This window comes from Eublepharis macularius, chromosome 9 (assembly GCF_028583425.1).
Source record: "Eublepharis macularius isolate TG4126 chromosome 9, MPM_Emac_v1.0, whole genome shotgun sequence".
In the NCBI taxonomy this organism is placed as follows: Eukaryota; Metazoa; Chordata; class Lepidosauria; order Squamata; family Eublepharidae; genus Eublepharis; species Eublepharis macularius.
In genome coordinates this window covers 81,646,760-81,661,534 of record NC_072798.1, presented here as the reverse complement: position 1 = coordinate 81,661,534, position 14,775 = coordinate 81,646,760, and the positions used below count along the sequence as shown (strand labels likewise).

The window sequence follows — 14,775 nt, the reverse complement described above, 5'->3', positions numbered from 1 at the left end:
TGCTGCTGGTAATCTTCTTCATTATTTCCTATGGGGAAAAATGAAGAGGCAGGCTTGTTTTGCCAGGGGTGGCATTTTGCATGCAAAATGCCCCCCAACCCTCAGGGGCCCTTCTCCCACCTTTTCTCCCACCCCCCACCAAGGCTCAGCCTGCTCCCACTTGGGGGAGCATTTCATGGCCTCCTCAAGTAGGTGCTCTCAGCCCCCAAAGTCCACCCCCCACAGCCCCACACAAACCCAATTTCCCCCCATTAGCCACACACAGACTCAAATCCTGATTCCGCACATTAGCCCCTCACAGACCCAAATCCACCCCCAGCAGCCCCACACCCATAACCCCAGGAACAGGCTGGCAAAGGCCAGCCCTCCTCCTTTGTTCCCTATGCTGGGAACTTCTAAACTCTCTTTCCCAGGGCAATTCCGCACAGCCCAGGGGTGCCACAATGGTGGGCAAACTTCTGAGTGCTAACTTGTCCCTGGGAAAGAGCACCTGACCTGACACACAGACAACCACCCCCTGACACCCCCACCATCTGCAGAGAAGCCTGGCCAGCCTGCTGTACTGTTTCCTATGATGGGAACCAACTGCACATCAAAAAATAAAACAAGAACAACACAAAATAATTTTTTTAAAAAAAATATTTTCTCACTTTCAAAGTACAAGTAGGCAAAGCATTATGACACATTACACCAGCAGTCCCCCACACAGAAAAATAACATGACTCACTTAACATCAGAGAATCACAAAAGCACAATTCCTGTCAAAAACACTTTATTTCTTGAACAGCTTTAGGTTACACAGTAGGAGGGCACAACAGGGCATGAAAAGCAGTGCACTACACAAAATAATACAGCCCACTTCACGTTTTTTGATAGCAATTGTGTTTGAGTGATTCTCTGATGTGAAGTGAGTTGTGTTATTTTTGTGTAGTAGACTGCTTTTACGCCCTGTTGTGCCTTCCTACTGTGTAACCTAAAGCAGTTAAAGAAATAAAGTGCTTTTAACAGCAATTTTTGGGGTGATTCTTTAATGTGAAGTGAGTTGTGTTATTTTTGTGTAAGGTACTGCTGCCATGCCCTTTGGTGTACCCCCCTGCTGTGTAACCTAAAGCTGTTCAAGAAATAAAGTGTTTTTGACAGGAATTGTGTTTTTGTGATTCTCTGATGTTAAGTGAGTTGTGTTATTTTTGTGAGGTGGAATGCTGGAATGCCCTTTGGTGTGCCCCCCTGCTGTGTAACGTAAACCTGTTGAAGAAATAAAGTGTTTTTGACAGGAATTGTGTTTTTGTGATTCTCTGATCTTAAGTGAGTCGTGTTATTTTTCTGTGTGGGGGACTGCTGGTGTAATGTGTCATAATGCTTTGCCTACTTGTACTTTGAAAGTGAGAAATGTTTTTTTAAAAAACTTTGTGTTGTTCGTGTTTTATTCTTTGTTGTCCAGTTGGTTCCCATCATAGAGAACAATGGGGCTGGCCAGCCAGCCATCTCTGTAGGTGGTGGGGGAATTTGAGGGAGGGTGTCTGCGGTTCAGGTGCTCTTTCACAAGGACAAGCTGGCACTCAGAAGTGTGTCCACCATTGTGGCATCCCTGGGCTGTGCACATTTGCTCTGGAAAACAGAGTGTTATAGTTCACAGCATAGGAAACAAAGGGAGAAGGCTGGCCAGCCTGTTCCTGGGATTGTGTGGGGCTGCTGGGGATGGATTTGGGCCTGTGAGGAGCTACTGTGGGGATTTGGATCTGTGTGTGGCAGCTGGGGGAGAATTGGGTATGTGTGGGGCTGTAGGGGGTGGACTTTGGAGGCTGAGAGCACCTTCTTTGGGAGGCCATGAAATTGCCCCCCCCAAGTGGGAGCAGGCTGAGCCTTGGGGCTGAGCCTTGGGGTGGGTGGGAGGAAAGGTAGTAGGAGAAGGGCCCCTGAGGGTTGGGGTCATTTTGCATGCAAAATGCCCCCCCTAGAAAGACAAGCCTCTGTTATTTCCCAGCTGGAAATAGTGCAGAAAGGGAGGGGGGGAAGAGCACCTACTTTGGGAGGCCATGAAATGCCTCCCCCAAGTGGGAACAGGCTGAGCTTTGGTGGGGGGTGGGAGGAAAGGTAGGAGAAGGGCCCCTGAGGGTTGGGGGCATTTTGCATGCAAAATGCCCCCCCTAGAAAGACAAGCCTGCCTCTTCATTTTTCCCCCATAGGAAACATGGAGATCAGCAGCAGCATCCACAACGTAAGAGATCAGCAGCAGCAAGCAAAAACCTTTCCCTTTTAGGCGAGGATAGGGGGACCTGTTTTGGGCGGCCATAACTTGCCCCCCCCCAAAGTCCAATCTTTCTGAAACTTGGGGGGGTTGTTAGAGGGGAGTTGGAGGAAGGTTCCCACCAAGTTTGGCTTGATTTGGTGGTAATAATGCCTCCCCCAGGCTTCTGGGAAGCCGGGGGGGAGGCTTTTTCCCATTGAAATGGATTACTAAAACAAGCTGAAATACCGAAACGTTTCGGAAATCGCTGTTTTGGATTACCCGAAACGTTTCGGGTTTTTTTGAAACGTTTCGGGAAAACCCGAAACAACCCGAAACAGGTTGTTTCTGGTTTTTTTCAGGTAGCATATACCCGAATTGCACTCCCCTAGTTATATTTCGAAATTCACTTAATCGGTTTTCGGCATCAACACGCTTCACTTTATACAAACACCTTTGTGACACTCAGGCACTATGCCATTATACTACAAAACCAACTAAAAAAAACACAACCCAGAAACTGAAAATTGGTACATACCCATAAGTATTATAACTGGAATTAAAGTAGTTAAATACCGTAGCGAAGCACGGGCATCAAGCTAGTTTATATATAAAGACAAGTGTCCTGACTGACTCATCAACACCCAGCTCAACCCCCTGGACCTATAAACATGAAATTTAAGGACAACATTCCTTTCATGATGTAAAGACCCACTAAGAAGGGATTTTAAGGAATTTGCCCCCTAAGGGGGTAAAAAGTGTTTTCACAAAGGGCTACAACTTCCCTGTGTGGCTGTCAGGCTGCTGCCTGCTTGTGCCCCTGCCCGCTGTTTCTCTGACTGGGCTAGCCTTTCAAGAACGTTTACATATGTGGGCTAATTGGGCCTCACAATGTTCCACACCTCATCCCCCCCACCCCCAGGGACAGTTGGAACACAGAGGTCATTTGCATATGCGGCCTGATTGGTCATCACCCCCTCACCTTCTAAACAGTATGTAGTTGCTATTGGGAGTTATCGAATGTGTCCTGAGATAAAATGTACCTCCTGGATCTTCCCCTAAAAGTTCACTAGGGTTGCCAACTCACCCCCCACCCAAACCAAAAAATGTTACATATCCATAAGTATTATAACAGGATTTAAAGTGGTTAAATACCATAGCGAAGCATGGCTATCAAGTTAGTAATCTATATAAAAATGCACTTTGTGTTTTAAAAAAACCTAATGCATTAGAGAAATTCTAGTTCAGGCTGCTCCACTGTACTAATATTTATCTTTCACAGTGTTCTTTACAAAAGGTTTGCACACAAATGTGGCCGCTCCCCAACATGTACCCTGAAGTGTCATGGTCCATTGCATTGCATCAGAACTCTTGAACACCTCATTCCCACCTAATTCTGTTATGTGCATAAACCTGGGCTTAGTCTTCATTGGGATAGATATATGGAACGGGTTTTCTTCTCCTTTCACATTTAATCTCTGTGTTGTGATTTGACTATCTAAGAGGGCAGTACTTTCAGCAGCCTGTACCCAGCCATCTGGGTGAAGTAGTTTCCCTGCATCTATGTCTATCTTGCTTCTGATCTCTGAAAAGATTTTCATGGAACCAACGTGGAAAAGTAGCCATGTAGGTCTGGGGGCTGGAGTGAAATTTCCCCTCCTTTCAGCAGAGCTGCGCTTGCAGAAGAGGGGAGCTGCAGTTTCATATTATTCTACCTCACTCCAGACCTGACCTTCATGGCTGCACCTCTACGTGTGTCCTGTTACACAGGAACTATCATTTCTTTCTGTTCCTGCAACTCTTTCCAACCTCTCTGAAGTGGAGACAACCTCTGTATTCCATAGGTTGGATCCAGACTAAATCTTTCAGTGGCAGAATAGAACTCTTCTGCCTTCCCCTTCCCACTACAGCCCATTGATCTCTATGAAATGATGCTCCTGGGTGTGTATGTGAGAGAGAGACCCTGAGGAGTAATACATGAGGGGGGTCTGAAGCACAAAGTGGAAATCATTGGAAACTTGTCTATTTAGTCTGGAACCTGGATCCACAAACTATGTTTTCTCTTGGTCAAAGAACGATGACAAATGACATAGAGTGGTATTTCTAAGAGAGAAAAATGCTCATGTTGGAAAAAAGTTTTTCATCCTGTTAGTATGTGCCATGGGCCGGGCTCACCCGAGCTGGTAGTCCCAAGTCTAAGCCCTCACACAAAAGCCCAGGGGGCATCCAAGGTACAAAAGCCAAGTCCAGTCAGTGGTCAGAGCATGAGGTAAATGCCAGGAGTGAGTCCAGAGTCCAAAAGCCAGGTCAGGTCCAGTCCAAGGTCAGTTACCAATAGGCAGATCCAAAGGCAGGCACGAGCAAGGTACATGGCACACGGCGTGATTGCAGGTAGTTTGACACTTTGCTTCCACACTTGGCAGTTCTCTCAGCTCAGCTTTTATAGCAAGGCATGGATTGCAGCCAGCTGCTGGGGTGCCATCCTACTGCTACTCATCATTGCTCTCCAGGCAGCTGACGTTGGTTCAGGAGACGAGCACGGCGCCGCCTCTTCTGCAGCTCCAGCCTCTGCCTTTATCTGCGGCGTTCTTGAGGCATGAGCGAACCGGGGGGGGGAGCCCCTTGCTGGGCTTCCCCTGTGGTGCTGGCAGTCCCTGACTGAGCTTCCCTGTGTAAGTCCCTGGCTGAGCTTCCCCTGTGGTGCTGGGGCTGGAGAGTACTGGTGGCTCTGCCTCAGCTGCTGGCTGTAAGCTCCAATTAGCCAGCAGCTGCGGCTCCTGATTACCAGCCTCTGCTGACTCAGGGCCAGCTATATGGAGCTCCTCTTCTCCTGAGGAGTCCTGGCTGGCTACATGAAACCCCTTTCCTGCTAAGGAGTCCTCGCTCTCACTGAGCCCAGACTGGGCCATGACAATATGCATCTTATTATTATGTTATATTATGTTAATGTTTCACAGTTGGCTTGACATTTATCTGAAGCTGCATTCCCCCCTCCCCCACGTTGAAAGTTTAAGATTAGAGATGGGTATGAACCGGGGGGGAAATGAACTGTGTGGTTCATGGTTTGTTGCATTTCACAAACAGTGAACTTTCACGAACTCTCCCCCCCCCCATTTGTGAACTGGCTCATTCTGTTCATGAAAATGTCACTTCCGGGTCAGCAGAAGGTCTGCAGAAAGCCCATCACCCATTGCCTAGGAAACTGCAGTGACAAACTGAAAAATGAACCAAACGAACCAGCCTAAAGTTTGTGGCGGTTCGTAAGAGATGGGCTCTTACGAACCGCTGGTTTGCGAACCATGAACTGGCCCGCTTATTGCTGAACTTTGGTTTATATTTCGGTTCATGCCCATCTCTATTTAAGATCCGTTTAGAAAGAAATGAATTTCCAGTAACTTCCTAGAATTCAAAACATTTTAGTGCTCAACGGCAACTTTGGTTGTTGGATGAATCCAGGGAGGGTGGGCCTGGTGTAATCTTATTCATACATGGGAATGGATCTTGATGCACTCAGTCTAATCTAGGTTATCATTTTTGGTGGCAAGGGGTAAAGACGGCTGGAGTACAGAAGGCAATTTGGCTAGAAGTAGTATCTTTTTCTTTACCTCCGTCTGTCGCCATCATTAAACAAGGGCTTAATTTCATTTTGCTTATCTAACTAAAGTAGATCTACTGAATTGGCAATCTCTGTTTTTAATTGCTGAAGAATTTGCTTGCTCCAGATGAATAATGATCTGTATTAGGGTAACTTTGTTACCGTTAATGAGTGCTTAGACCTTTATCGGCATTTCAAATGAGAGACAGCAGGGAATGAAGATGATGAAGAAATAATCGGGTTTCTCAAATGTGCTTTATTTTTAAAAAGTACAAAGGTAGAATACAGTAATAACCATTGTACGGTGCTTATATTTGCTGAATGTTTTGAGTTGTAAGTGGTGTAAATGCATTTAGACTCTTTAGATTGATGTACCATAAAAACAGGTTTTGTTCACGTTCGTGTGTGCAATTATTCTCTCTTCCTTTTGAAGGCACCAAGTGGTTTTTTTTACAGCTTGATAGTATTGGTACTTCATCTTGGAAAATTGATTCCTAAATCAATAAACAGAAGGTGCTTTCTCAGATTTTAGTAACAACTCTTTCCCTCCATTATCAGCCACTCAAAGTGCTTGGAAGGAATAAAGATTCTGGTTTTTAAACTGAAGTATCTGATACAGGCCTTGCTTTTCCCGTTATGAATCACATGAATTACTTTCATTAGGAACACTCGGCTACTGTAATAGTGTAGTAACAGTTAACAGGTTTTTTTAAAACAAAAACACCCAAGAGGGCATGTATGGTGCAGTGGTTAGGGTGATTCCAGTTCCGCTCTCCTGGTTGCCTTTTGGTAAGACCTCCCCTTAATTAGGTGACATTGGGCTAGTCAGCTCCTCCCCGCTTGTCTTATCTCACAGGGTTGTGGTGAGACTTAAATAAGGAATGGACAATCATTTATGCCTCTGAGCTCCTTGGAAGGTGAGTGTCTAGAAATGTACCTGGTAGATGTTCTTTGCTTGCAATAGGCACAGTCTTCAAAATGGTCATAATAGTTGATACAATTTGATGGCCTCTTGAAGATCTTAAAACAGGCTGCCTATAAGTAGTCAGCTTGAGCATCTTCAGACAAGATGCCTGTCTTCATACTTGGTTCATGGAGTGCTTTTTGATGTTGTGGGGCTGATAGTTTTCTCTTTCATAAAGAGCCATAGTTGATCAGCTGAAATTCTTTGTGGAATTTCTTAAACCTGTTCACCTCTTCCACTTCTGTAAACATCTTGTTTGGGGACTGCTCTTAACAAAGCAGCAAGTTGGTTGTGTGAAACATGTCGCAGGCAATGTTCATTAATTAAATGAATCCCCAAAGAACCTTATTTTAGTTCTTGAGAAAAGTTTTAGAGTTCTTCTGGAGTCATACAAGACTAATTGGGGCTGTGTTCAGCACTCATGTGAGGGTACAGATTTTTACAAAATATGTGATGTGCTAAATCAAATCAGCTTACGGGTTTCTTATATGACCATTTTGACTTTGGAAGTTCTGAACAAGGGGAAGAGGAAGTATGAATAAATGATGCTTCTGGTCTCAGGTTGGTAAGCCATTGATGCCTTCTTAACCTTTGTAAGCGTGTTGAGTCACTCAGAGGTGTACATGCTTTACTTTATACATAGCCTCTACTCTCTTAGAGGTGGTGGCAGCTCAGCAGGCTTTCCCCACGTCTTCAGAATCACTTTATCCAGGTCCTCTACAATAGAGAACCCAACTGATGCCAGTGCATCACTATAAAGTCTGCCTAATAACTTGTCAGATGTCTTAGGAGCAGAGGATGACACATCCAGGTCAAGCGCTTGTGCCATTCTGGCCATTTTCTCTGCAAATAGGCATAGATCTTCATAAGGAGACCCCAAAGATGGAGCCATGTTCTCGTCAGGTGATGTTTCTGACACTCTGGATCCATTGTCAGATGGATCTGGTCGATAATCGGCATCCTCTTCTTCCAAATCAACCGAGTACTGCAATTGAGCAGGAGACAGAAGCAGGAGCCAGGCTTTTCCCGACGATGTAGACAGTCTCAGATCTGGACCGTTGAACCTATGAGGACTCCCAGCCCAATGACAGTGGTATTGGCGTGGAGGGAAACGCAGCATGGCTGGTGATATTCACGCTGAATCGGTCTCCTCGGTTCCGAAGAGTGCCCACGCTCAGATCCGAGCACACTGTGCTGGCTCAAGAGTTGGGGATTGTGCTCTCGGACTTGCACTTTGGATCCGACCTGATGACTCGCCCATTGGAGTGTCAGGTCCAGTGTATATTTAAACTGTACTGACTCCATTTTCTAATGTTTCTAGTGTCTAAGTGCTTTCCCCGCAGGTGCACCAGTTCCCAGGCAGCTTTCCCACCGGAGGAGACTGTTTTGTCTAATACCGTTCCACCAGGCATTGGCCTTGACGGAGAGCAGCTTCCCAAGACTGAAAGATGTTGTTTTGAGAACTGTGGGGGGAGGCTGATGCAGATGGGAACTGTTACTTTGTACCTCATGCTTTGCCCTTCATTGGTAACAATGACTGTGTACCATCCTGAGTCTCCTATTCAGGACTGTGGACTATAATGGACCTTTTCTGCTCTATGAAGGAAGCGGACTTGAATCCATGCTTGGTCGTCCAGAGGCTGGAATTGGTCCTCAGTGAAGTGGGATCCAGCCCTTGTGCCTTGCCCTCTGACATTGAACGTCCCAAAGAATGAAGATGTGGCGATGGAGTCCTGGGGCGGACTAGAATGACATCATCTTCCGACTGATGTTCTTTAGATTGAGTCTGATGCTCACAACTCTGCTCCCAGCTCTGGCTAGGTTTGGACAAGTGTTTTGCCTTCAAATTTTTTGCAGGTGATTCTGAGGAGGATCTTGGTTCCAGAGAAGTATGTGGAGCTGAAGACTACGATGCTGTTGGATCCGATCACGGAGTTGATCTCAGAGAAGTCACGAATCCCACCCTGGAGTGCCAATCCGAAGTGGCTGTGGGCTTGTCAGCTTTCTTAGAAGAAACAGCCGAGTGCCCTTTGGAGCTTGATTTCTGACCCAATGCAGAATCAGCTCTGGAGAAAACCTTCTCCCACAACACGAGAACTTCTTGATCCGGCTGTGAATAATTGTGCTCAGCAGGGGACAGAGTTCGTGACATGTTGTTAGTTCCTTTAGGTATGTCCTGGAGCAGACTGTTTCTGGGTACTAGTCTGGCCCTGTTAATTTGTTTCTTCACTTCATTTGGTGGGTACTGTAGTCTCAAAAATGCTTGTTGTAAATCTCTTAAGTGTGAGTCAGAACACCACTGGTTGTCACCTATAGCTCCCAGCTCAAACCCATCCAACGTATCATCAGGGAGCTACAACCCATCCTGGAAAATGATACCTCTCTCTCAGAAGTCCTGGGTGGAAGACCTTTCCTTGCCTACAGACAGCCCCCCAATCTTAAACGACTTCTCACTTACAATCATGAATCGGCCAGCAGGGCCACCAGCACAGGTACCAGGCCCTGCAACAGACCCAGATGCCAGCTCTGCCCCTATATCTACCCAGGGAATACAATTACAGGACCCAATGGCATCAACTACACTGTCTCTGGCTCTTACAGCTGCTCATCCTCCAATCTGATATATGCCCTCATGTGCCAACAATGTCCTTCTGCTCTGTACATTGGACAAACCAGCCAACCTCTACGCAAAAGAATAAATGGACACAAATCTGACATTAGAAATGGAAACGTCCAAAAACCAGTGGGAGAACACTTCAATCTACCAGGACATTCCACCAAAGACTTAAAAGTCGCTGTGGTTCAACAGAAACCCTTCAAAAACAAAATCCAACAGGAGGCTGCTGAATTGGAATTCATATGCAAATTTGACTCTGTCAAGCTGGGACTGAATAGAGACTATGAATGGTTATCACATTATCACAGGTAACAGATTTCCTTTACAGAGGCGTGGTCTGGGGGAGCCCAGAGACGCCTGGTGTGGGCTTTGTTTGTCAATTATCTCAGCCTGAGTGCGTGTGGGCTTTCGGGGACCACAGTTCTCTTTGTCAGATGCAGCTGGCAGGGAGAGCTGTGGTTATCGAGGGCTTATACTACATAGGAATTGTATACCTTCACTGCGGCAAACTGACTCCACACCAAAAGGAGATGTTTACATTTACAAACAAAGGAATGTTTTGATTGCCTTCACACTAATTGCATCCTGTCTTCTTGTGATATATGTCCTGTTCTTTCCCCTCCCCTCCTCTTCTGTATTTGACCAGTTCGGATCAGGCATCTGATGAAGAGAACTTGATTCTCGAAAGCTTATGCTACAATAAAATAAAATTGGTTAGTCTTAAAGGTGCTACTGGACTCTTTTTGATTTTGATTCCTTAAATGCCTGCTCTTAAGAGGCTCCCCAGTGCCATATGACCCTTTTCTTAAGCAATGTGTAAAGAGGCCAGAGAAGCACTGACAAGTTAGGTTAAAATGTGCTATAATAATTAAGCAAACCTAAGTAAGCTTTTAGCTCAGAAACATTCTTTAGTCTAGGAGCATTCCTAATTGCTTGAATTTTGAATTTTGCAGTTTTTTCCTCCTATGCCTTCAGAATTTCTGGACATTTTACATCTGTACTTTTGCTACAGTAAAAATGACTGGGGACTCCTCTATTTCTTTTTAAAAGGCTGGTGTTCATGAACTTTATTTAGCTTGGTTGCGTTGAGTTTTGTGAAACCAGTACAAACAGTCACAATGTTAGCTTTATTTAGGAAGGGTAGAATTACTACTGTGGCTGTGGATGAGACACTGCAATAATGATTCTCCCTTTTCATAATCGAAGAACTGTGGCTGAGTAGTAAAGCATTTACTCTGGTTCAGTGCTTAGCATCTTTGTGGCTGAGTGATAGAACATCCACCGCTGGTTCAGTGCCTAGCATCTCTAGTTAAAAGGCTCAGGCAGTAGGTGATGTTAAAAGATCTGTTCTAGACACCTGCTGGCAGGCAGAGTAGACCTTGATAGTCCAAGGGTCTGACTCAGTAGAAGGCAGATACTGGTTACATCAGGGCACGGCAGCAGGTTTATGTGTTACCACTTTTATCTAGAATTAATCGAAGTTAAAGACGTTTCTGCATCTTGTTAAATACGACAAGAGTTTATTTATGGTACCAAAGGCAGATTGTAACTTTCATTTGTACACAGAAGTGCCTATTTAATAAAAGCTAATAGGTACTCACTTAAGATGACTAGCAGTAGCCCTGACTAAGTGGGGACGGCCTCCTTTCTGACCCAAGAATCAAAACTCTACAATGTCTAGTACACTTTTTATCTTGGAGAAAGGACTACAATCTCAGGGCAGCGTATCTGGTTTGCCTTCATTTTATCCTCACAGGATGTGGGTTAGGCTGAGGAAATGTGAGGGGTCTAAGGTCACCCAGAAAGTTTCATAGCACTGTGGGTATTTGGACGTGTAGGCTGAATCCACACGGTCTTACCTTCCGCTTTTCAATTCAATTCAATTCAAATTCCTTTAATGGCATTTCTCTTACAATGATTGTGTTATTTTCTATTCCACAATTACCCAGCAGGCATTCGCATTCTCGCCCAAATAGAGTCTATGTGGCGCTATCATTTGTGCTCATTACTGTGTGAAATGTGGGATATAGGGAGGAGCGAGACCTACCGTCACCGATGACGGCAGTGGAATTTTTTAAAAAAACCCTTCAATTTTGTGCTATATCGCAATTCTGACTGTTAAAACCGATACATAAATAAATAAAATTCAGGTCTGAAATTCAGCGAAGAGTGATCTCAGAGTTGCAATCCTACCGGCAGTGCCTGGAGATCTCACAGGATCACAACAGATCTCCTGATGACAGAGATCAGTTGCTCAGAAGAAAATGGCAGTTTTGGTTAATGGACTCCACTGCTCCATACCTCTCCAAACTTCCCACTCAGGTTCAGCCGCTGAGATCACTGCGAGTTTCCTAACCTCAGGCTGGCAATCCTACCTCAGCGTGAGGTTTTGCTTTTAAAAGGGTGCCACATTCAAAGCAGCAGCGGGGTTCTAAATTAGAATGTGAGGTCACAGTAGCGCAAGGAGAGCCAGTAGCGCAAGGAGAGCACTTTTTTTTTTAAAGAAAAAAGGGGGAGTGGGATAGCTTTGGACACAGTCCTGGTTATAAGCATCCCTTTACAGAGGGAACCCTTGTTCCTTAAAGGGGAGGCACTCTGAAGGAGGGGTGGTTTAGGAGGTGGTCTCTTGAGAAGCGCTTGTTAGCATTCACATGCGTACTGAAAATAGCGCAAAAGAATAGTTTCTAAGCGGGGAAGAGTTTATCAAGGCATTCTCAACTGAAGCGCAACCATAGCAGGAGAATGACGGAATTGAATAGAGAACGTGTGAACAGCAGTGAATATAGCGCTACAGTAATGAGAAAAAGGCGCTAATGTAAGGATGTGCAGATTCAGCCGCAGTCTGATGTGCCAACCGCTACCATAACAGTGGTTCCCTGTGACGATCTTGGTGTGGGGGGAATATGGATTAGATCAATATACTCTAATTGTACATGTGTATTCTACAACCAATTAAAAGTAGTGGACAGTAGTAGACAAATGATTCTTTAATTACTTGAACCAATCATAATCTGCTCACTTGAAAAAAAGGTAACTTCTAAAGATTTATGAAGCTTATCCTGCACCTACAACATGGCATCACTTTTGGGTTTGTATAATGTCACAAAATTGAAAATACGAAGAGTCAGCTAAATCTAAAACCAATGATACTTTTATATTGTCACGTGTGAAAGATCTTAGATTTCTTAGTAGATAGCATATGCCAATTAGCATAAAGGATGCTCCCCAACTAAGAGATTAGGGCTCGATAAAGGAAATTTCATGAAGATTAGGTGAGAAACATATTTGTCTGTGTGCTTATTAAAAAGTCAGTGCATTTCATTGTAGACTGATTATGATCTGATTTTAAATCCATCTTTTGATTTATTTGAGAGTTGTTAGAAGAATTAATCCTTGTTGAAGAATTAATACTTGTTCATTAATTATGTTTCATCTTAATAATCCTTTATACTTTTAGTATCTTTCTTAATTAAAAAAGATGAGAGTTTATTTCAATAAAGAATAAATATTAAACTGTAAAAGAAGTCTCTGTGTGTCTTGATGGAAAGTGTTAAAACCAGAAGAACCCATATAAATTATTTGTACTGCGTAACAGGTTCTTGAAACAAAGGTTTCTGTCTTTAGGTTTCATTACCTAAATCCCTCTGAGCTGTTTGGAATTGGGATATAAATCTTAGAACTGGGTGGTTTGGAAGCTTTAATGAGGCATGGATGAAACATTCTGTTACATTGGTGTGCTGGCAAACAAAAGGGATGGAGCAAGAGTTGGACTTGGTTGGACTCCTTGGGTGCAAGTGGAAGCCCAGTGGACTTGCCGTGTCTCAGGGGTTCACCTCAGTCTCATGGGTGGAGAAACCAGCTTAGTATATCGAGTGGAATAGTCTGGAATGCCACCGTACCTGAGGGAACAAAGCGTGAGGCTGTGGTGGATATACTGATGGCTTTTCTCTCAGTGGGTACTGCAATTTTTTTCCACGTACACAATTTCTTCTGGGATCAACAACGGAGAGGAGAGGGAACAGGGAAATTTGGCTTTAAACTTTCCTGGCTGAGGAATTACAGCACTGTGCTTTGATGGCTGTGTACCACCTCTGTCAGTTTTTTTAAATTTGATGCCAAAACGGAGGAATGCTCTAAGTGCCATGTTTCCCTGTATACATTAGTACTCTGGCACCTTTTGTACCTTTCATAATTTGGAGTAAGAACAGAGAAAACAAATACCATGTCAGTTGAAGAGCAGGGCTGTAGTTGAGCCAACAAAATGTGTGTCTGTGCTTTGGGGAGTGAGGAAGGCCCTTTCCACACAGCCTTTATAAACTTTTTTGGCTGCTGGCTACTGGTGGATTTTTTAATGTTGTTTCAGACCCAACTTGTTTGGCTGCTGGTTGGTAAAGGAATTTTTTAAAAACCTTTTTAGACAAAACCTCTTGTATCCCATTTGTGGAGTTGAGGCGGGTCTTTTTGAAAACCGTTTCTCCTGTTCTCAAGTTTTTGATACGTTTTCCATTTGCTGTGGAGTAGTTTGAAATATCCCTAGCACTTCTAACAGAACCACCTTCTTTAATTTCCTGCTCAGTTCCAACTTCCTTTTTAAGAACATATATAGATTACTGCTATAGCATTGTAACGATAGGTGTGTGGGCTGCCGCTGCTTGCACGCCCTCCTCAGCAATCCTGTGAAGCGCACAATGAGGCCCTCCCTAGGCCTCGGAATAGGTGATGGAGGGGGTTGCTATACTGTGTTCCTCCTCTTGCCCCTGGGTAGCAGCTGTTGGCTCTCTGCATTTACTTCCAGGTTCTCCTCCCTGGCTTGTTTGGGAAACCTCACCTTTATAGCATCATACTCTGCCCACCTCCCTTGCACAGCCAACCTCTATTATTCCAGCCTGTTCCCCCTTCCCTGGCCTGGGTTAAGATTTGAGGGGCTCAGCTGGTTGGCTGGGACTCGGGAGCCTGCCCATCTGCTTTTCTCCTGCCCTCTTCCTGTCTGCCCCAGCTGTCAGGTGTTGGGCTTGGTGTTGCTGCCACACCTGGCCCCTGTGGGTCTGATGCCAGCGTAAGGCCTCCCATGTGGCTTTCCTGGTGGGGCATGCTCAACCACACCTGGCTGAATGAAACCCCATGATTTGCATGGCTGGGAAAGTTCCTTCCTGCGTTGGCAGCATCCTCTCATTTCTGACTTCCGATCTGACCAACAAGGGAAGGAAGGGAATTTCTGCCTGCTTCTGATGGGCTATCTCAGCCAACCCCATCATTGCTACTGTCCTCCTTGCTCCCTCCTCCGCCTCAGGTGAGTGCTGTGAGGGTGGTGTGGTCTCCCTCTGCCTCTCTGTTGTTCTCAAGGGCACAGAGATCCAAGGTTGATGCTGATG

The 14,775-nt window shown here is 44.9% G+C and overlaps 1 protein-coding gene across 1 annotated transcript in view; it reads left to right on the top strand.

The window, feature by feature from the left end:
- Positions 1–14,775, top strand: part of CADPS2 (calcium dependent secretion activator 2) — a 474,548-nt gene that overhangs the window by 47,622 nt on the left and 412,151 nt on the right. The gene's annotated exons all lie outside the window — the stretch shown is intronic.